The sequence below is a fragment of the Halichoerus grypus genome, chromosome 11 (assembly GCF_964656455.1).
Source record: "Halichoerus grypus chromosome 11, mHalGry1.hap1.1, whole genome shotgun sequence".
Lineage (NCBI taxonomy): Eukaryota > Metazoa > Chordata > Mammalia > Carnivora > Phocidae > Halichoerus > Halichoerus grypus.
This window is the reverse complement of record NC_135722.1, coordinates 20586168-20608928: the sequence shown is the minus strand read 5'-3', so window position 1 is coordinate 20608928 and position 22761 is coordinate 20586168. Positions and strand designations below refer to the sequence as shown.

General features: G+C 37.3%; 1 pseudogene; it reads right to left on the bottom strand.

Annotated features, from left to right (window-relative positions):
* Nucleotides 1-811: 811 nt before the first annotated feature.
* LOC118541424 (acireductone dioxygenase pseudogene) lies at nucleotides 812-21291 on the bottom strand (annotated as a pseudogene).
* Between the last annotated feature and the right edge of the window lie 1470 nt (nucleotides 21292-22761).

The window sequence follows — 22761 nt, the reverse complement described above, 5'->3', positions numbered from 1 at the left end:
TTTTCTCATCTCCATTTTATTGATTTCTGCTCTAAACTTTATTATTTTCTTCCTTTTGCCAATTTGGGGCTTAGTTTCCTTTTCTAGTTCCTTGAGGTGTAAAATTAGGTTATTTGAGATAATACTTTTTTTTCTTAATTTAGGAATTTATCACTATTAGAATTGCTTTTTCTGTATCCTGAAAGTTTTGGTATGTTGTGTATCCCCATTATTATTTGCCTCAAGATAGTTTTCTATTTCTCTTTTGATTTATTCTTCAACCTATTGGGTGTTCATATTCATGCTATTTAATATTTCCACATTTGTGAATTTTCCAATTTTCTTCCTGTTATTGATTTCCAGTTTGATACAATTGTGTTCTTTCTTTTTTTTTTTAAAGATTTTATTTATTTATTTGACAGAGAGAGAGAGCGCGAGAGCAGGAACACAAGCAGGGGGAGTGGGAGAGGGAGAAGCAGGCTTCCCGCTGAGTAGGGAGCCCGATGCAGGGCTCTATCCCAGGACCATGGGATCATGACCTGAGCCGAAGGCAGATGCTTAACGACTGAGCCACCCAGGCGCCCATACAATTGTGTTCTTGAATTGATTTCAACTTGATATGATTTCAACCTCAATTTGTTAAGACTTGCTTCTATGTAAAAATCACTTTTATAATAAAGCTCCTTTCATTAAAACATACTCCAATCAACTCTTGCAGAGGAAAGCTCACCTAATCCCAAGTCAACAATATAAAAGCAAGGAGAAAGGACAGGTTCTCTGCTGTGATCATGTTCAGGACATTCAGAAGCGTGAATGAAGGGTGAGCTAGACCCTAGGAGCGCCATTGTGCTGTCTGTGCCAAGACTTTCACATACTGCCCACCACCCCCCAGCCTCGAAATGGTCAGCTGGTGGGTTGTGTGCTGTCCACACTGGTTCTCCCACAAACAGCCACATGGCCTTCATGTAGGTCTTTTCCTCAGCATGAAGCAGTGATAAATCCCTACAGGAAGAGATATCATGTCTCCTTTTTCCATGAAAACGTGGATCCACATGTCTTCTTTATTTCTCACATCAAAGTAGCCACTGCTGTCTAAGATGGAGCAGATCTCATCACCCAGGTGCTCCTCACAGAACATCTTAATCTTTTTTTCGTGATTTGGTTGTTTATCTTTGCATACAGTTATTATGTCCATCCAGGAGTAGTTTCTCTCTCTTCAGGTTTTTCTAACTCTGGATCATTCTCGTATTTGTCAGCAACCAACTTCTAGCAAAGAACTCCCAACTGGTGCAGCTGCTCCAGGCCAACTGGGAGGCTGGTTTGGTGTGGTGGGGCCTCCTGGGGTCATGGGCAGATTCTGCACCATGGCCCAGCTGGGGCGCTGGGAGCACCTGCCTGCTCAAATTCCCTGCTTGTCTGGCCCACTAACCCCACACCAGTAGCTGTGGGAGGTGGTGGAGGAAGAGTGGCCCTTATATACTTTTGATGATAACTTATTTTTCATCATATGATGACCTTCTTTGTCTCATTATGACAGTTTTGATTCAAAATCTATTTTGTCTGATGTAAGTGTGGCCACCTCTGTTCTCTCTTGGTTTCCATCTTCACGAATATCTTTTTTTCCGTTCATTCACTCTCAGCCTATTCATGCTCTTAAAGCTATAATGAATCTTCTGTAGATAGCATATTGTTGGATCTTGTTTTTTCATCCCTTTAGCCTTTTTATATCTTTTGATTGGCAAATTTAATTCTTTTACATTTGTGATAAAATGAAAGCTTCTTTAGGAGTACTCATCACATACCAGGAAACCCCAATAAGGCTATCACTGGGTTTCTTAGTAGAAATTTTGCAGGCCTGGAGAGAGTAAGATCCAGTATGCTGAAAGAAAGTGGAAAAAAAGAAAAAAAGAAAAAAGAAAACTATACCTGGCAAAGCTGTCTTTCAAAAATGAAGAGAAAAAGACTTTCCCAGACAAGCATAACCACAGGAAGTTTATCACCATGAGACTTGTCTGACAAGAAAAGCAAAAGGGGGTTCCTCAAATTAAAATGAAAGACACTAATTAGTAACATGAAAACATATAAAAGTATAAAACTCACCATTAAGGTAAGTATACAAATTTTGAATACTCCAACACTTTAAATAATTGTAAATAATTTTTAACTCTGCTTATGGCCCAGAACATTCTGAAGTCATATTCATTATATATTAAACTCATCACCACATTCCTCCAACAACAATGTTTATATGCTGCTTATCTGGGATTTTCAAGATCAGAGACAGCAGTTGTTTTATTCACTCCTGACATACATAGTGCCATACCTGGCACATAAAACTAGTCCTTAGCTAAAAAACAAAATAGTTACAAATGCTATTTAATGGGCTATGTCAGTTCTGTTCAGAGTGTGGCCCTCAGACCAACAGCATTGGCGTTACTGGAATTTGTTTTAAACTTAAGTCCATTAGTCCTACATAGACGCATAAAATTGGAATACACAGAGGTTGGGATGACGCATATGTGTTTTAACAAAATCTCTAGGTGATTTGTACACTAATTAAAGTTTGAGAAGCCCTGGTCTAGGTAAAGTCTTTAAGAGGCAAGTAATATGTTTAGAACTTTTATTTTGAAAGTATAATGCCATTTAAAGGGGGACATTATTATAGTCAAATACATGGCCAGATATAGTGGATAGTTAGCACATTCACATAAAGATAAACTCTTCTGGATTTAGAGCCTATATCTCTTAATTTATTTTCATATTTCAAAAAATTAAGTGACCACTTTTGACATGCTGGTGGTATTAATGAGTGTGCACTGGGTATACAAGAATAAATTAGAAACTCAACATGTATCTGAAAGAGATAGAATCCTTGCATTATCATACATGAATCATGACAAATAATGAGTGTACCATAAAAATTCAAATAAAATTAATCTTGACAAGAAAAAACTCAGTAGTCAAGGAATATGATGACAGCTTAAGAGTATTGCTAATATTGAGAAAAACCGTTCAGAAGAAAGCATACTCTGAATTCTTCTTAAGTAGAGTACAATACTTTATTACAAAGGAAAATAAGCACTCACTGCATATAACCAACAGCTTAGTAAAAGTTTAAGGGGAAAAAAAACACATACACATTTGGGAAGTTGTAAGGCAGAAACATTGACTAGAAGGGAAAATAGAGATTGAGACACAGAAGAAAGTGAGAATAACAATAAAAAAAATAAGCTAGAGATAGAGAACAGATGGAGATATAGCCAGAGGTAGAAAAAAAGAGCAAAAGGATCTTGGAGGCAGTTAGCTGAGGATATGTAAACTCCTAAATATGAAGATACTTGTATGGGGGCTTCAGAACTGCTTAGACACTCAACGAGCTGTATGTGAACACATTCACATGCCTCCCGCCCACCCACTTTCCCACTTGTAGCTACAGACAAAAAGGAGAAGGATGAGAACGGTGTTTGGAACTCTATTCTAAAGGCATTTTTGTCCTGGTGTGTAGGAAGTGTTGAAAATAATAAGGCTGTTTTTAAGATGCCATTCCTTGGCTTTCTATGGGAGAAGTATCACATCCACTGTAAGATAGCAATCTACTCAGGAGAATTCAAAATCCTACCCAGGAGAGACACAGTATTGGAATTATCATCAAGTACCATGTTATTATAAGAATGTCTTTTCTTCCCAAATTTCAGAAGGAATAGCACGTTTTGAGACTTTTATTACTTTCATAAACATCACTACAAAAACAGATTACTGTTATGTTGTTGTTGTTTTTTTAATTAAAAGTAATTCTTAGAACAACATCAAACCAAGCTAAAGCTACCTGAGGAGAGAGAAACTAGTCAGTTTTCAACTGCTATAACCACACTCTATTGACGGACATCTTTACATGGACACATTTATGTGCATGTGAATTTTAGAAAAAGAAGCTCACAGGCTGCACCAATTTTTAGTGCCAATCCACCAAGTAGCTACAATCATTGCTATTTTAATAACTGTATTCATTTCAAAGAAACCCAAGTAATGCAGCTTTCTGCAAAAGCCTTGAAACTGACTAAGCCCTTAGGGTATCAGCATTTCTCAAGGAAAGAGGTTCACAGTTTTCCATGCTATTTATAAGCATATTGAAAGAGAAAGATTAAAAACAGCATTGTGTCTCCCTACATTTTATGCCTGCCAACTCTTTACTCATATTATAAAAAAGAAAAAAGAAAAGAGTGTAAACTAAGAGGATATAATCTACTCATACCTTGATTAAACTAAGGCAGAAAAATCCAAAAGTTTCTGTGCTGCTCTGGAGAAATGCGTGGAGGGTATCTGATGAAGCCAGTCATTCTGCAAAAGCCCTCACATTTGTGGAGCCTGTCATATACCAATTCAGCTGATCACTTCCATGAAGCTTTCAGAGAACAATCCAGTTATATCCTGATTTCTTCCCTGCTCATAAACACCAGATTATATTCTCAAGTGGCATATATAAACCTTGATGTGGGTTGACCCTCCCCACCTGGATCATATAGTCTTGAAGAAGCTTCCCTTACAGCCCACCCAGGATGCAATACAGTATTTTATGCACAGAAGATGCTAAATATTTCAGTTTAAGACAGTCATCATGCTTAACGTATTTACCAGAGATTCCATATTTGTCACACAAGGATATTTGACTCAGCCAATATTGTAACCACATGTAATTTGTTTAGGAGCTGAGTACTTTTATAATGGTTGCCAAGGATAATAAATCTAAGCAGAATTCAAAACTCACATTTTGTATTCATTATAAACTTTTCTAAAGTGAGAAAAAGTCCAAGCTTTTTATACTCAACATTTCCAGAGAAAATTGAGGGAAAATTCTTTCAAGACTGGGGAGAAATGAGAAAAATGGGAAAAGTCTTTCAAGTTTGGGGAGAAATGAGAAAAAGAAGACAACATTTGTAAACCCGACATTCCTTATACTATCCTTCATAGTCAGGGATTTACTTTGGGATTAAATGGGTCATGGGTGCATTGATCATGATTGCCAAGCCCAAAAATCCAGAAGTAGTCTGCTGAGGCAATATTTGTAATTAGGATTGTTGAAAAATCTGGAATAGTAGCCAAAGACATGAGACTCTTTATATTCTACTCATTTAGGCTTAGAGGAGGTTACTGTTTAGGATCCAAGATTTCAACCTGGCCAAAGAGAGTTTGGAGAAAAAAGTAATTTCTACTCTTCTGAAGAGGAAGTCTACCTTCCACCTTCAAACTGTTATGTTGCAGCATAATTACTGTAAACATACTTAGCCAGTTGTGTAGAAAATTTCAGTGTCTGTTTCAGAGGATACCCAGTTTTTCTTGGAAAATTTTAGAACTCCAATCAACAGTTGCTAATCTGTAGTAGGCTGCGGCTCTTGAAAGTCATGAAGCACCTTGTTGGTGATCATTTCTGAAAACAGTGTCACACCCTGCGTCCAGGTACCAAGTGAAAATGCCTCCCGTGTTTAACAGTTTGAACGCATTTCTTCCCAAATGTCTTGCATGTTTCTCAAAAGATTAAGTTTCTCTCTCCAACATTCCCAAATAAATGCCTTTGTGCATATCCAAGATAATCACAAATTTAACTTTTCAGGCAAGAGAAAGATGATACAGTATGAAAGATTGGGAAAATATCAAGATTGGGCACCAATCTGCTTGGTTTCTAATCTCATCTGTGAAATAATCTTGAGAATAAATATCTTTAGCTCTCTGGAATTCAGCTAAATAATTTCCATAATCTTACCCAGCTTTATTCTGTGACACAAGGAGCCTGGAATATCTCTATTGTTTTTTGGCCATTATCATGATAACAATATACTGTCAATAAATATATATAATATTCTCCTTTTCTTTCATCCGCATAATGTGCTGTTTTTTTCTAGCCAGATATAAAACTGAGGAATTTACAGACCCTGTATTAATTAGGGTTCCTCTGGTCAAAATTAATAAAATATGACTTGAATTCATTCAAAAAGAAAACAGATTTTTTATAAGTGTTGAATAAAATCTGGAATATCATATAGGTCCATCCTGGCACATTCAAAGAAATATGGTCTGTTAATCAAATTTAATTATTGATAAAAATATAACTAAAATCTTTATTGAAGTCTCTCAAATTCAAAGAGATAGATTTGTAACTCACAGTATTTCATAAAATTCTCCATTTCTCTAGTTCTCAACAGCTCTCACCTACTGAGGCCAGCTTCCTGCCCCTCTTTCCACCCCCTCTGAGTCCACTCCTAATCAAACAGTACCCCAAGCACCTCCGCTTTTCAAAATTCCATAGTCTTGCCTATTTTTAATCTCCCCTTCCAATGTAAAGTAAAGCTCTCCTCTTCCTAATGTCAGGTCTCTCTACCAATCACTCAAAATCAGTAGTACAAAGCCAGGGAACTTGAAATCAACTTTAGAAAGTGAAGAAAAAGAGGAAAAAGGAGAGGGATTATCTCAGTGGGGATATTGAAAAGGGAAAAGTTTGAAAACTTTTATAATTTTACATATTCTTTTATTTTCTATACTTTAACATTCATGGGGAGAGGGGCAGCGGGCTTCTGAGCAATCTATTTGAAGCATATAGCTGGGTCTCTGGAATACACTAGAAAGAGTAGTATGGATATTTTCAAGGGTATCTTTTTTCAAACTCTGCTTTTTCTGTTAGTGCATATTTGTATCTTTCTTCTCTCCTGCTCTAGAAACTGTTCTTCACTGCATTTTTGTCTCTACATGGGAGAAAGCACATTCCCAGTGAGATTTCCATGTAATATGTTATGTATTCAGCTACTCAGAGAGTAAATAATCTCTTTGTAATAGGAAGGGAATCTGATTCAATTTATATCTCAGGTCCATTCAACATCTAATTAAAAATGGCCAAGGTGATTGGTGCATATTATCCCAAATACATCTCGATATGGATACAAGAAGGATTTTTTTTTTAAGATTTTTATTTATTTGACAGAGAGAGACACAGCGAGAGAGGGAACACAAGCAGGGGGAGTGGGAGAGGGAGAAGCAGGCTTCCTGCGGAGCAGGGATCCCGATGCGGGGCTCGATCCCAGGACCTGAGCCAAAGGCAGACGACTAACGACGACTGAGCCACCCAGGTGCCCCTACAAGGAGGATTTCTTAAAATGCAGTGGAGGGTACGGTCTGCAAAGACATAGCAGCTGGCATCAATTCCAGGGCAATCATGAATTCCAAGTCTAAGTGTAAGAGCAAAATTCCTGATTATTTAGATAGGCTTGGAGCATCATCCCTCTCCTCTTCATTGTTGTTATTTTAGTCGTATTTCATGTCTCAGTTTCAGTGATGTATCCCTTATTGGAGAGACACTTTAAAAAATTTCTAGAGATAAAATGTTTTGTTCATTACTCATTGTATATCTTTGCACAATATTGTCACATGTATCAGTTTTCCTAATGAAACTTACTGATTTTTATTTTTAACCAGAATCTTGCTTTCAGAATAGTAAGATATTAAAAAATTTTAATATATTCACTGTATAGATGATGCAACTGAGAGACTTATCCAAGACCACAGAGCTGGTAGGAAGAAAACACAGCAATTTTATCTCCTCTTACTTTTCATTTAATTTCACCGGTGGGCCCAAGCAATGCCAGTAAACCTATTCTGTGCTTTGGAGGCAGAGTCAACTTAGGGTTGGCTAGGTTACAGTATCTAATTTTCAGAAGAAAGATAAAGGCAGAACCAGTAGTTTTGTAATTTAATACAAGTTAATATGCTAGCTAAATTCATTGTTAAGCTAGGTACCAAGGTATATGACCCAGGAAATTCATAAAACTCTGGATTTTCTTTGTATCTTAATACCTATAGTAATAGTGAATTCTTCCATGGCTTTAGCTGCACATAAGAGGTTTTAAAATGACCTTCAATCAAACACCTACATTCCAGGCATACAGAAAGAATTCATTTAGAATGTAAAACTGGATTTGAACTTTCCTTTAGTCAGATTCACCTAGACTTTGCATTCAACTCTTTTTACATCAATAAGAAGGGAGAAAGAAGGAGGAAAAAGATTGTGCTATCTAATTTGATGATGATAAGGTTGGGAAGGAAGATGGGCAAACATGGGGTCCAAATATTTAACTACACTGACTAGAGAGACCAGCAAAACCATGGGGCAGAAGCAAGCAAACTGCAAAAGTTTTCTTGGTGCTCAAGTTATGTAAAGCCTAGACTTCCGAAGGGCAGCAACAAAAGAGCTGGATTACAGAGAGATCCAGATCCAAGAAGTCTCCAGTCAAGGCCAAATTCACACAAATAAATGCATATTAGAACATGGGATTGGGTGGGCTATGGGTTGGGGCTGGTGGAACTAGGAGGCAAGTCAAAAGTATTTACGGATGAGTTGGTAAAAGCCAACCAAACTTGGAGGATTTCATCTTTGTAATAGTTAATTTTATGTGTCAACTTTACTTGGTTACTTGAAGCCCAGATAGCTGGTAAACTTTATTTCTGGGAGTGTCAGTGAGGGTGCTTTTAGAAGAGACTAGCATTTAAATCAGTAAAGAAGCTCCATTCTCACGAATGTGGGCAGGCATCACCCCATCTGTTAAGGGCCCTAAAAGAACTAAAAGGTAGAGGAAGGATACATTCTCTCTCTCTCTCTGTCTTCTTGAGCTGGAGCATCCAATTTTGTATGTGTGTGTGTGTCTAATGTTTTTATTGAATGGGGACATCCCATGTTCGCTTTCCCCTGGACATTGGAGCTCCTGGTTCTTAAGTCTCCAGCCTTGGACTGAATTACACCATCAGCTGTCCTCATTCACCAGCTTGCAGATAGCATCTTGTAAAGGGCTGTGGTTAGTCTTGAGTGGGCTTCATATGAAACACCACAATGATTTATGATGCACCACTTAGAATAACTATAGTTTTCAATTGTTGACTCATGATGATAGGGTTGTAATGAATATATACGTTTAAATATATGATAGTCTTTTAAAAGATGTTTTCCACTTGGGATATACATTCTTTGGTCCTGAAGTCTTAACAAAAGGCTACTCTTCTTTTACTTAACCCATCAAGTTTCAAATTAATCTGAAAAGTTTCTCTCATTCTGTTTCTTCTAAATGCCTCTTTGGAATTTGACTTTCTCTTTAAAATAGACATGATATGAATACACTGAGACTTGTGACACAGCCAACACAAGAAACTCTGGGATTTTCCTGACTCAAGTTCAGAAAGATCTCTGCTTCCCTCCACATTGCTAACTTACACTCAATGCTCACTTTCATCCTCACTTTCTCATGGTCAGCCTGGATATTAGAAAGAAAATCACACAGACACAGGATTCCTGGTGTGCAGTAAACACAAAATTAGCTTTCTTAAAATTTCAAGATCTGTGTTCATGAAAAGAATTGAAGAGAAAAAGTAAAAGTTTCTAAGTGGGCCCAATTCTTCTTTTAGATCTATTTAAATGTTACATATAGCTTTAAAAATCTATATATATCTTTAAAATATATATATATATATTTAAAATTTTATATATATATATACATATATATAAGATTTATAGCTTATAAAATATAAAAATAAGCAAATAAGATTTCTAATTTTCTTATCTGTAAAACGGGGATGATATATATGCCATTATTATTGCAGATGTGCAGGTCCATCTGGGTCAGCATTATTTATTTGTTTGTTTATTTGTTTATTTATTTATAGAGCATGAATGGTGGGGGAGGGGTGGAGGGAGAGGGAGAGAGAATCTTAAGCAAGTTCCATGCTCAGCATGAAGCCTGGCACAGAGCTTGATCCCACAACCTGAGATCATGACCTGAGCTGAAATCAAGTGTCAGACGCTTTACCGACTGAGCCCAACTGTGTGGGTAATTATTTATTTATTTATTTATGGTTAAAGATTTTATTTATTTATTTATTTATTTATTTATTTATGTGTCAGAGAGAGAGAGAGAGAATGCGCACAGAAGTGGGGGGCGGGGGGGAGCGTCAGGGAGAGGGAGAAGCAGGCCCCCTGCTGAGCAAGGAGCCTGATGCAGGACTTGATCCCAGCCTTCTGGGATCATGACCTGAGCCCAAGGCGGATGCTTAACCAACTGAGCCACCCAGGTGTCCCAACTGTGTGGGTATTTAAACATGAGGCTACCAAATACTCGATGTAGTCGAGATGATCACAGCAACTACTCCAATCTTGAATTTGGAAACGTAAATTCAGGGACTTAGCCCAGATTTACTGAGTCAAAACTTCTGGAGATGAATCTGAATATTTTTTTAAGTTCCTCAGTGAATTCTGATAGATGGCCAACTTTGGGTTTTAGTGAATAAACACCTGTTAAAATTTCTGATATTAATACAATTTTAACAACCAATTTTTACTGTGTGTTTATGGTTTGCTTGGCACTTTGCTATGTGTAATATATGCCGCATTCTCATAACTACCATAGAAAGAAATAGAATGCGGCGCCTGGGTGGCTCAGTCCTTAAGCGTCTGCCTTCAGCTCAGGTCATGATCCCAGGGTCCTGGTATCGGCCTCGCATCAGGCTCCCTGCTCAGCAGGAAGACTGCTTCTCCCTCTCCCACTCTCCCTGCTTGTATCCCCTCTCTCGCTGTCTCTCTCTGTCAGGTAAATAAATAAAATCTTAAAAAAGAAAAAAAAAAGAAATAGCTTAATTGCATTTGACAGATTAGGAAACAGGCACAGAAGGGAAGCAATTCCCCTAAGTGGACAAAGTGGGATGATGACAAAGCTGGGACTGAAACCCAGTTCTTCCTGACTCCAGAACTAGTCCAGTAATCTTAACCAGTGCAGTATACTATCTGTTCTAAAACACTGTGATACACTCTTCTCGTTTCTTCCCTGTGGATTTCCATAGTTCCATAACAACTAAAACCATCTGAGCATGTTCTACTTTGATTGTGTTTTGAGCAATGGGTAGGAATGTGCTCCAAACTGCAAATCTGTGTGAAATTATGGATAAATTTCCCTTAATTTCTTTCTGTTTCATTTATAGTGTCAACACATTTGTAGCTTTCAGAATTATCCACGCATTTGAGAGCTAATTAGAAAACTTTAAAAATGATGAAACGTTCACAAAGCCTTTGTAACTTCTTTTTCTTTTTAAACATGAACAACAGCAACGGTCCCTTTCCTTTTAGAAAGCTACTCATCACCAAAAGAATCTAATGCTTCCAGGCACCATTTTTTTTTTTTTTTTTTTGCCTTTATTTCCTGGTTTCCATTTAACTATGTTGCTACTTTCTAGATATGAACAGGGATATATTGATGACATTAACTTAGAATCATATTTGAGGGAACAGTTATAGTTACCAAGAGGATTGATTAGCCATGCATTGGATTCTGATCAGTCCTCTGTACAAAAGACCCCAAAACAGAGTGGTTGATATAGTACAAAAGTTATTTTTATCTTACATAGCCTATTACAGGGGCTATTACAGAGGGTAAAAGAAAGCAAGCATCTAGGCTTCTTCTATCTTTTGGTCTTTGCCTTCCTTGACATGTTGTACACAGACCATGGTTTAACCCCTTACCCAGACTTACAGTAGAGCCATATGAAAAGAAAAAGGGAGGGGGAGAAGTATACCTTTTTCTTTTAAGGACATGACCCAAGAGTTAATCCCAGATCTTTTGTTCATATGCCACTGGACAGAGCCTAGTCACATGGCCACACCTACGTGCCTAGAAGACTGTCTGGTATGGACCTGATGTATAGCTATGTGCTCAGGTAAGATTTATATACTATATGAGAAAAAAATGGACATGGATGGGCAACGTCAGCCTCTGACATTATCCCCATTGTTTTAGAGACAAACATTTATAAGTGTTCAGAAGAGATACAGTTCCATTTTTTCCACCTTGATCTTATTTCTTGACCTATCTCACTTAATCCCTGGTTAGACTTTAATAAAGAAAGCCTATTTAAGTCAAAGCTTCGAGTAGAAGTTCTACAGCATTGGTAAACATTTTTTTTTTTTTTTGACTGTGCCATCTCTACAGATGCTAATGAGGTCTTAATGGATGAAAGCCTTAAAATAAATAGTAGGATCTTTTTTTGTAAGGAAAATACTCTTTCTATTGATGTACTGCAGCTTCAGTGCCTTCTATCAAATTAAGCAAATGTCTTCTACTACTGAAAGCAGCATAAAAACATTGAAAGGACATTCAATAATCCACAAATGTCAGGAAACTTAGGTCTTAGTCTTGATTGTACAGGTGACAAGCTGAATGGCCTTTGGTAAGACACTTTGTGATATTAATGTTGTGGGCAAAATAATGGCTCTCCAAAGATGTCTGGGTCCTAATCCCTAGAACCTGTGACTACGTTAGGTTATAGGGCAAAGGGGAATTAAGTCTGCAGGTGGAATAGAAGCTGCTAATGAGCTAACTTTGAGATAGGGAATTATACTATATACTTCTGGTAGACCCAATATAATTATGAGTGTTGTTTTAAATCACTAAGTTTGTGGTAATTTGTTATAGTAGTATTGGAAACAAATACCTTTATTTGTATTATATTTAGATTCAAGAGTTTTACTACTTGATTCAAAGCATCTCTTTAACTCTCTCAAGTAAGTATTGGTTCAAAGCATCTCTTTGACTCTCTCAAGTAAGTATTGATTCAAAGCATCTCTTTGACTCTCTCAAGTAAGTATTGAAGGAAACCCAGGATTGAGGAAGTTAAGTAACTTTCTCAAAGTCACACAGGAATTGGTGAAAAAAGTACTCAAATATTGTTCAAAAGTCTACAGTGTCCTATTTAAGAAATAGTCTTTGTACTTTATAATATTTTGTTCCACTATGTATTTGTTTTATATACTTTTCCAAATGTGTTATATTTCACAATAAACAAAATATAAAATCAAAAACAAAAAGACATAGTCTTTGTATTCAGGGACCTTAGAAGGGTTCTGATTCATTAATTTTATGGTGTTCTGAAGAGCATAGAATAGGAGTTGGCAAACTTTTCTATGAATACCCACACGGGAAATGTTTTAGGCTTTGTAGGCCAAATGTTCTCTGGGCATACTCGACTTTGCCATTGTAGCATGAAAGCAGCCATAGACAATACCATAAAAATGAGTGTGGCTATATTCCAATAAAACTTTATTTACAAAAATAGGCAGTGGACCAGGATTCGCCCATGGGTGTGGTTTACTAATCACAGCTCTAGAATACAAGAGCTTAAATACAGGGCATTCTTCTATTAAATGGTTTAGCTTAATGGAGATTATTCTCTGTGTATAGGTAAAGACTGTTAATAGAAGGTATAATTCATAATGAATTGGACTTCATCCTGGTACTTTTCATAGCTATTCCTTTCCTGATATGCTACCCCTCCCCCAGCTCCCATGTGTACACAGCTAACTTCTCCTCTCTTTTCTTATCAAATCTGGTCTTCCCCATGAGACCTACCCTGATCAACCCATTTCAAATGAGAACTTTTTTGCCATAACTGCATGATAGATCCCCTTTACCTTGTTCTATATCCCCCCCACCAAGGTATTTATTACCTTCTGATATATAATGTATTTATTCATTTTATCTGTGGTTAAGTGCCTGTCTTCCCCTAATAAAAATGATCTTTGCCTTGTTTGGCTTGCTGACATATCGCAAGTACCTTAATATAGTACTTAGTACATAGCAGACTATCCACACGTATTTGTTGACTAAATATTTTCCACGGTATCTTATTTGTTTCTTGTTAGGTCAGATTTGTAAAGCATTAATTTCTTTACACTTGAAGTGTGTATGTGACCAGAAGACTTCACTTAATATTAAATTTCATTTTCCACTGGGATAGTGCATTTTCACTGCCTTGTTAAACACAAACATAATTCCTTTTAACCTACTGAATCTCCCCCCATTCAGATGAATTTGAGGTTTTCTATTCCTGTCTGTAAATTCACTTTCCAATGCAATTCCAAATATTTGTTGCTTTTCTCTCCAGAGAATCTCACATCAGTGATCACAAAGCACTTGGAAAATATTTCAGAAACAAGTGGCTATTTAAATGCAAGTTTCAATATGATAATGAAGGAAAGGAGAGACATTGCAAGACACAAATGAAAGATAGAGCATGCCTGTGTTTATCCTAGAGCTGTATTGGGATTCCTACAATGATTAATGATGCAATAATAATAAGAACTCAGTGGCCATGAGGCAGTGGCATTTGCAAATAAAGAATGAGATCGGAAAGTGATCAGCAGCAACTTCGAACTTAGTTAAGGTTCCAAGTTATGCACCATTTTTTATATCATGTTCGTTCATTTCCTTTCATATTACTACCCTAAATCATTTTGCTCTAAGGAAGAAAGAACAGCTGAGTTGAGTATGAAGATTAACGGGCAGTATATCTATCTTTGTTTGGTAGGATGAGCACCTAAAGTTTAGAAAGCAAGTCAGAACTTCTAGATTTGCAAATTGGACTGGAAGATTGCCCGAGAACAGGTTTTCTGCGAAACATACTCTCAAACCCTGGTCATACTGGAAATGTAATGCTGGTCCTTATTAAACCAAATACAAGCTCTGAAGAGACCACAAATATATGACTGCAAATCACAGCACATTGAAAGAAACCAAGTCTCCATGACAGTTTAATCAAGTTGAAGACCTGATTATTTGAATGGGGGCTATTTATTAATTCAAAGTATGCTGCTCTGGACTCTTGCATCTCTCTTTCTTGACATTAACTCCTTTTCAGAAACCCAGACCTGCATTTCTATCTGACTGCTTGACTTCTCCATCTGGGTGTCTTGCCCAAAGGCCACTGACACCATAAACCCATCATGTTCAAAATAGAATTTGTCACCTTTCTCTTAAAATGCCTGCTAATGGCATCAGTCCCAGAGATCTGATTCTTCCTTCTGACTTCTATTATCTAATCACTTACTAAAATCACATAGATTCTATATTCCCAGTGTCCTTCATATTTTGTTCATTCTCACCTACATTACCCATTATAATACAGGCCTTTATAACATTTCTACTTTGTCATTGTAATAGCCTTCTCACTGGTCTACTGCCTTCTCTGTCTCCAAGGCAACATTCTGCCACCAGATGAATCTTCCTAAATTATAGCTCTGACAATAACCTGCTCAAATACTTACCAACTCTTCAATACCTACCAGATTAAGGATGGCTTCTTCTGTCTTTGTATTCAAGTCTTCCTACCTATTGTTGAACTACCTTGCCAAAAGCATCTCCAAGGTGCTGCCAAACACAGAGATCAGACGGTGGCCAAAATCCCCTTAACTTTCCAAAGTCAGTGCTTTTGCTCACAATACATTCCTTATCTGAAATGTCCTCCCTTAAGTCTTCTGCCTGTGAAAACCTTATCTACCCATTAATCTCACATGTGAATCTCTTTAACACATTCCTGTTTTCCTCAAAATGTTGCGTCCTACCTCTGTTGAATATATATACAATCCTTTGTTAGTAATTTCCTGTATCCTCAACCCTCTCCCAGTTAGGTCAAGAAGGACTGTGCTTCCGCCATATTTGTATCTTTCTTGACATCCTGCACAGGGTACCACACATAGCAAGCGCTTGTTACACGCATGTGGCAATAAGTAAGTTGAAACCAGAAATAAGAACAAAGATATGACTAAAGATTTCTAAAAGGCAATTAGTGGTTTCCAGTCATTTTAAATTTCAATTTCTGTAGCTGTTTTTTACCTTACCCTGGAAAATTCTTAATGATATATTTTTTTCACAAGGGAGGAACATGTACTGAAATTCACTTAACCAAATTCAGTTAATCTTTATGAGAACATTACATAACAAGATCTAGCCACAGACATCTATTAAGTTTGAAGTAGCAATGAGCGTATATGTTTTGGTGAGATATCTAAAACTACTGTAATGGTTTATGAAAATATCTGTTAGTTACAAGGTTGACAGATGACAGGTACTACTAATACTTCTGTGATTTATCACCTAAATTCATAGATAATAAATAATAGGTTTGTTGTATATATTGATAGCCAAAAAGTATTAAAGAAATACTAAGTTTCAGTTAGAAGGTAATGAAAACAATGATATAAACTTGTCATCTAAGTTCATGGATTCCTTCCCCTACTTGGAAGATCTTGAAATTTTAGATTCTCTGAGCTAGAAGCATGGTCTTCTCAATCTTCTAACACTGAAGCTGCATCTCTGTTAGAGCATTTATATGCAATGACATCATCTGATAGCAAATTTTACATATTTTTAAGAATCTTAGCAATTTTTGTTTTTGCAATTTCCCCTGACATTACCTGGATCACTTTAAAATGTCTCAAAACAATAGATTTGACTCAACATCTAAAATCTACAAATTGACTCTTTCCCAGAGAAGAAAATTCCATAATACTTCTTTAACATCTCCAAAGACCCTATTCAGAATAAGGTCACATTCTGAGGTGGACCCAAGTTTTAGCGTACACTTTTCAACTCACTACAGGTAGCAGAACTATAATTTTCCCATGTGCTACTTTGTCCTAAAGTAGATACCAATAGAAGCTTGGGAAGACAGTTTCTAATGTAAAAATAGGGATAATGATAGCTGGTATTATTCCGAGCGGGCCCTAAATCTGATGACTAGTATCCTTGTTATAAGAGGAAAGGGCAGGGATGCCTGGGGGGCTCAGTTGGTTAAAGTGTCTGCCTTCAACTCCAGTCATGATCCCAGGGCCCAGGGATGGAGTCCGGCATCAGGCTCCTTGCTCAGCGGGGAGCCTACTTCTCCCTCTGCCTGCCGCTCCCCCTGCTTGTGTGCATGCACACTCTCTCTCTGACAAATTAAAAAAAAAAAAAATCTTTAAGAGGAAAAGGCATACAACGACACACAAAGAAAAGGTCATGTGAAGAAGGAGGCGGAGATTGGTGCGATGCAACTAAAAGCCAAGGGACACCAAAGATTACCAGAAACAACCGGAAGCAACGAAGAATCAAAGGATTCTTCTCTAGAACCATTCTTCCTATGCTCCTGAAAGGGAGCATGGTGCTGCAGATACCTTGATTTTGGACTGCTAGCCTCCAGAAAAATTGGAGAATAAATTCCTCTTGTTTTAAAGCACCACAATTTATGGCAGTTTTTTTTCTTTTTTTTTTTATTTAAAGATTTTATTTATTTATTTGAGAGAGAGAATGAGAGAGAGAGAGCACATTGTGAGGGCGGAGGGTCAGAGGGAGAAGCAGACTCCCTGCTGAGCAGGGAGCCCGATGCGGGACTCGATCCTGGGACTCCAGGATCATGACCTGAGCCGAAGGCAGTCGCTTAACAAACTGAGCCACCCAGGCACCCCAATTTGTGGCAGTTTCTTACAGTAGCCCTAGGAAATGAGTATATTACCTAGTGCTTCACAGAAATTCCATATTCAAGGGTCATGGACAATCATCTTCAATTCTTTTATGATATTTTTAAAGAAAGGCAAAATAGCCTAGGTATTAATAATGCAAATGTTTCACACCAAACCTATATATATATTATATATTTAAATGTACAGCACAGTGAATGAAAGCTTAGATGTGCAGTCAAATAAAACTGGGTTTGAATTCTAGTTATACTTATTTACTTGTTATCTGAGTCCCTGGGTAAGAGCATTAACATCTTTAAGCCTCAGCTCTTCATTAACAAAACTAACACAGAACAATAGCTACCTCATAAGGTTCTTGAGGGAATTAAAAGAAACAATGCATATGAAATGTCTCTCAGTTACTGCTACATAATAGGCATTCTACAGTGTCAGCTGACATTAACGTTATTTTCATTTTAATAATATAATTATGACTATGTATCATTATCGTCTTCTGGGGAAGGGATTAACTTCTCCCTGGCAAACTCCCGGCTGTCTCATAAAATTAGAACTTGTATCAGTACTTTCCTTCTCTTTGTTGGGGAGAAAAATTACCTCCCATAGGCTGAAAGTTGATTTTAAGTCGCCGATAAGATGGGGAAGGTATTGTTATTCAGCATAGTGTAGACCATGATACATTAACAATTCACCCCCTCCAACACACCCCAAACCTCAGAGGTTGAAACCATCAATATTATTTTTTCACTTCTTTTTTTTTTTTTTTTTTTTTTTCAGATCAACTGCTACTTCTGTTCCATGCCTCCCTCATTCAGGAATCCAGGGCTGACCCAGTAGTGGACATCTCTGTAAGAATTCGGTAAGAAGTCTTCCTTTAAGAAATGACCTATATGGACTCTGAGAAATAAGCTGAGGGTTCTAGAGTGGAAGGGGGGTGTGGGGATGGGTTAGCCTGGTGATGGGTATTAAGGAGGGCACGTACTGCATGGAGCACTGGGTGTTATACGCAAACAATGAATCATGGAACACTACATCAAAAACTAATGATGTAACGTATGATGATTAACATAACATAATAAAATAAAAAACAAGACAAAAAAGAGAAATGACCTGTATCACTTTTATTCACATGCTATTCACTAAAGCAAGTCGCGGGGATATATTTAACTCCATGGGGGCAGAAAAATGCAATCCTACCATGTGCCTAAAAGCAAATTAAATGTATCTAGTGAACATTCCTGATGACTACCACCATGTAACTTGTCTTGGCCCCTAAGTTTCGCTGGGTAAGTGCAAGGTCTTAGAGTTTGCTCCCCTCCTTCACAGAGTTAAGCGTACCCATAGAGTCCCTACCTCTGCAAGGGAAGTTCTATAGATTTGTCTACTGTCTCTGTCTTTGACCGAGTGAGTACCTCAATTCAGGAGAAAGAGAACTCAAAATGTCTATTATCTACTTCAGCTTTATAAATAATAAAGCATATGTTTTATCTATATAACTCCAAAGAGTATTCTCCATTTGTTAAAAATCTAACGGCAAAGAGAATAAGGATTAATAAATGGAAACCCTCAGAAGCCCCGGTGTTTAAGGAGACACATCATCCTGTGTATTATTTTGCCAAAAATTCATAGTTTGAATTTAATCATGTGAAAACATCAGACCAGGGGCGCCTGGGTGCCTGTCGTTAAGCGTCTGCCTTTGGCTCAGGTCATGATCCCAGGGTCCTGGGATCGAGCCCCACATCGGGCCCCCTGCTCCGTGGGAAGCCTGTTTCTCCCTCTCCCACTCCCCCTGCTTGTGTTCCTTCTCTCGCTGTGTCTCTCTCTGTCAAATAAATAAATAAAATCTTAAAAAAAAAAAAAATAGAAAAGAAAACATCAGACCAAACTTGAGGACATTTTACAAAATTTCTGGCCAATCAGAAATATAGAGGTCATGAAAGAAGAAGAAAGAATGAGAAATTCTCCCAGATTAAAAAAGAGATTAAGGAGATGTAAAAACTAAATGGAACCTGGGACCCTGAATTGGATCTACATCAAAACAAACAAACAAAAAGAGTACTGAGAATTACTGGGAAAACTGAGAAAATTTGAGTAGTCTTACATAAGTGTTAATTTCATAATTTTTTTATTATTTGTGTTTAGATAAAATGTTATCTTTTGGGAAAGCTGGTTAAAGTGTATATGAGAATCTTCTGTTCTATTTTTGTGACTTTCTGTATCAAAAGTGAAAAATGAAAAAATAAATTTAACAAGAGAGCGCAATAATTTTGAGAAGCAAACATTTGGGCAGAAACATTCCCAATTTCCTTGCCCAAATCTTTGTCTTCCCAGAATCACTGTGTTCATTTATTCAAAGTATTAACCATCCCCACATTACCAAATCTAAAAACCCTAAGACTATTTTGTGGTTGGTCCTGTTGGATTATTCTTCTCTTCTCTGTTTAGTTAGCCGCAATTGCTCTGGGAACTGATCATATTTCTGAGATTTCTATTTAGACTAAGTCATATGTATACTACTGAATTTTATTTACTCAAAGAAAAAAAATTGTGTCCATGGGAGAAAAAAACATATCTTCTTTTATTATAATATAGGTGTACAATTTAAAATTGCATCTCTAACTTTGTGAACCCAAAGGAAAAGTGTAATTATTAATTATCATGATACAATTTCATCCCTGCATTTGCAAATATTTGCTCCAAACCCAGTGACAGGTTCTATATTGAAAATGAACACTTTTGATGAAACAGTCAATAATTAGAAAACCAATGTTACAGTGAGCTTCCTCAGACATTTTTACCATCAAAAGAGAACATAATTTTGATCTAGTTTTTCTGCAGGAAGATACGCCTCACTGCGGCTCTCTTGTTCCACCTATAAAACCCAGCTGCTGAATATAGTTCTTCCTTCCTCTTACTTACCATTGTCCAAAACAAACATATCCATTTAGTCCAATGCAGGAGATTCCACTGCTGGTGTTTCCCCAGCATGTCCAGTAACCACTAAACTTAGAGTCTTCAATATCTCTTTGCCTGATAGTTTGCCATTTGCTTAGCATTTTTGCCTACATGAACACAAACAGGAACTCTCACAATATCCCACAAACTCACAAACACTCCCCTCCACCCTGACAGCTGCTTATTCACAACGTACAGTTAATTAAAAACAAGTAGAAAGATGTTTCCAATGCATAAAGGAAAAAGGTCCCCAAATCTCTTACTGCTGATTACAAAGCTTTGCATAACCTGGTTCCTTACCAGCCTCCTCTCTTGTGACTTCACATGTAAAAAATAAAATACTCTACACTGACATGCCTCTGTGGATGTTGATCTCTCTGTGTGAAATCTTTTTTTGTTTGTTTGTTTAAAGATTTTATTTATTTATTTGAGAGAGAGAGAGAGCACAAGTGGGGAGATGGGCAGAGGGACAAGCAGACTCTCTGCTGAGCACAGAGCCTGATGTGAGGCTTGATCCCAGGACGCCGAAATCATGACCTGAGCCAAAGTCAGACGCTTAACCGACTGAGTCATCCAGGCATGCTGCTCTGCATGAAATCTTATCCACTATGATGGCATCAGTTGGTACCATTATGCTGAAGATATTCACATCCCTATTGGTAGCTCAGCTTTCTTTTCTGAGCTCCAGACCATGTTTTCAAATGTTTACAGCATCTCTTCAGTTCAATGTCTCACAGTTCTTAAAATTCAAACAGACCTAAGAGTTGCCACTTTCTCTACCATCCAAACCCATTCCTTCTTTGCTCTCTAATCAGTGAGTGGAACGACATTGTAGTAATTTCCCCAAGTCAGAAACTAAGTTTCACCATTAATTTTCCCTTCCCTTGTACACCTATAATATATTCAATCCTATGTCTTGAAGAACTAATGATCTCTTGAATCCATCCGCTCTTACCCATTCCCATGCTAATACTCTAAGTGGTCACCATCTTATCTCTATTCTTTATTTTCTCCAGTCTTACCTGGTCCCCTAAATGCGGGACAGAAGCCATTCGGGAGCACTTTTCCTAAGGTAGGTATCAGCATCCCCCACTAAAGCACACCTCTATATTTTTTTATAATTGTGTCTCCATGCCTTGTATACGTTGGCCCAAAATGTATAGTCATCACTTTTTTTTTTTTTGCCATTATTGTTAAAAATGTGTCAAGTACTTGCAAAAATTAAGTGATTATTTTGTTAGCCGTGATAAAATGTATAACAGTGAGTTGTGTGATACAGGAAAAAAAAATAAAGAATGCAAGAAATAAACCTAAAACCAATGGCTCTTTAGCCAATTTATGCTGACAGGGCAATTAGAGAATATAATAGAAGAAAGGAATTGGAGTGTGGATTTGTATGTATATGTAGTCCTCAGTTGCCTAGAAATCATTTAGTTCTTCACCTCTACAAAGTCAAACCTGGACTTGTTGGTTTGTTGAGACTATCTCTCCTTCTGGGCATTTGGCACATCAAAAGACCAGAGAGTCACCGACATCAAAGAACCCTGATGATAAAAGAGATGTTCCAACTAGATAAAACCTAAAAGGCTCCGTGGGGTATTTATTTATTATCGGACCCTTATTCTAAGATCAAACATGTCCCAAGTCAGCCAGCTACCAACCTAAACTAGGTATCAATTGATTAAAAAGTGAGAAGCAAGCAGATGTAACCAGTCAAATGCCAGGGTTTATATACTTTCAGCCTTGAAAATTGAGGTTCTTGAGGAACTTTCCATTCACATCATCATAAAAACTGAAACAGCCTCCTGATTGAAGCTGCCAGGTGTGAATCATGCAAGGGAATGTGAGTAAAATTTTATAATTGATAAAGTCAACAAAAAATGGAAATCATTAGAGTCAATAATCAATAAATCCATTGAAAAATCTGTTAAAACAGAATACCACTACTTTTTTTTGTCCTAAATTTTATCTCAAGAGCTTTGTATTTGTAGTGGCATAACATGCCCCCCACCCCTTTAAAAAAAAAAATGAATACTTCCCTCCATGAACACAGGTAGAAAGGATATTTTCCATTTCTTCAATTTCATATCATTTCGTTACCTGTTAGTTGTTCACAGGTCTCCTCCTTCAGCTTCATGATACGTGAAAGCAGATATCTTGTCCCTTTTTTCTTTATGCCCACTTTCATGCACAGGGCCTCGCACATAGTGGACAATTAAGCCTTAAAGGATGGACTTACTGAATATACCAGGCCAAACTCTTATACTTTAAACTTCCTTCTACCGGAGACTTTCCATTCTAAAGGGAAACATTTCTCCTGCCAGGAGTTCTCTACCTTAGCTACAAAATTAAAATCATCTGGAAAGCAATTAAAACAAAACAAAAACAAATTGGCTCCTCCCCCACATCAATTAAGTCAGAGAAAGACTCAAGGGTCACAGATGAGTGTGTGTGTAAGAATTATCTTAAAATGCTTGTTCAGTTCATGTCCCTGGGACATACAGTCAGAGGATCTGATTCAT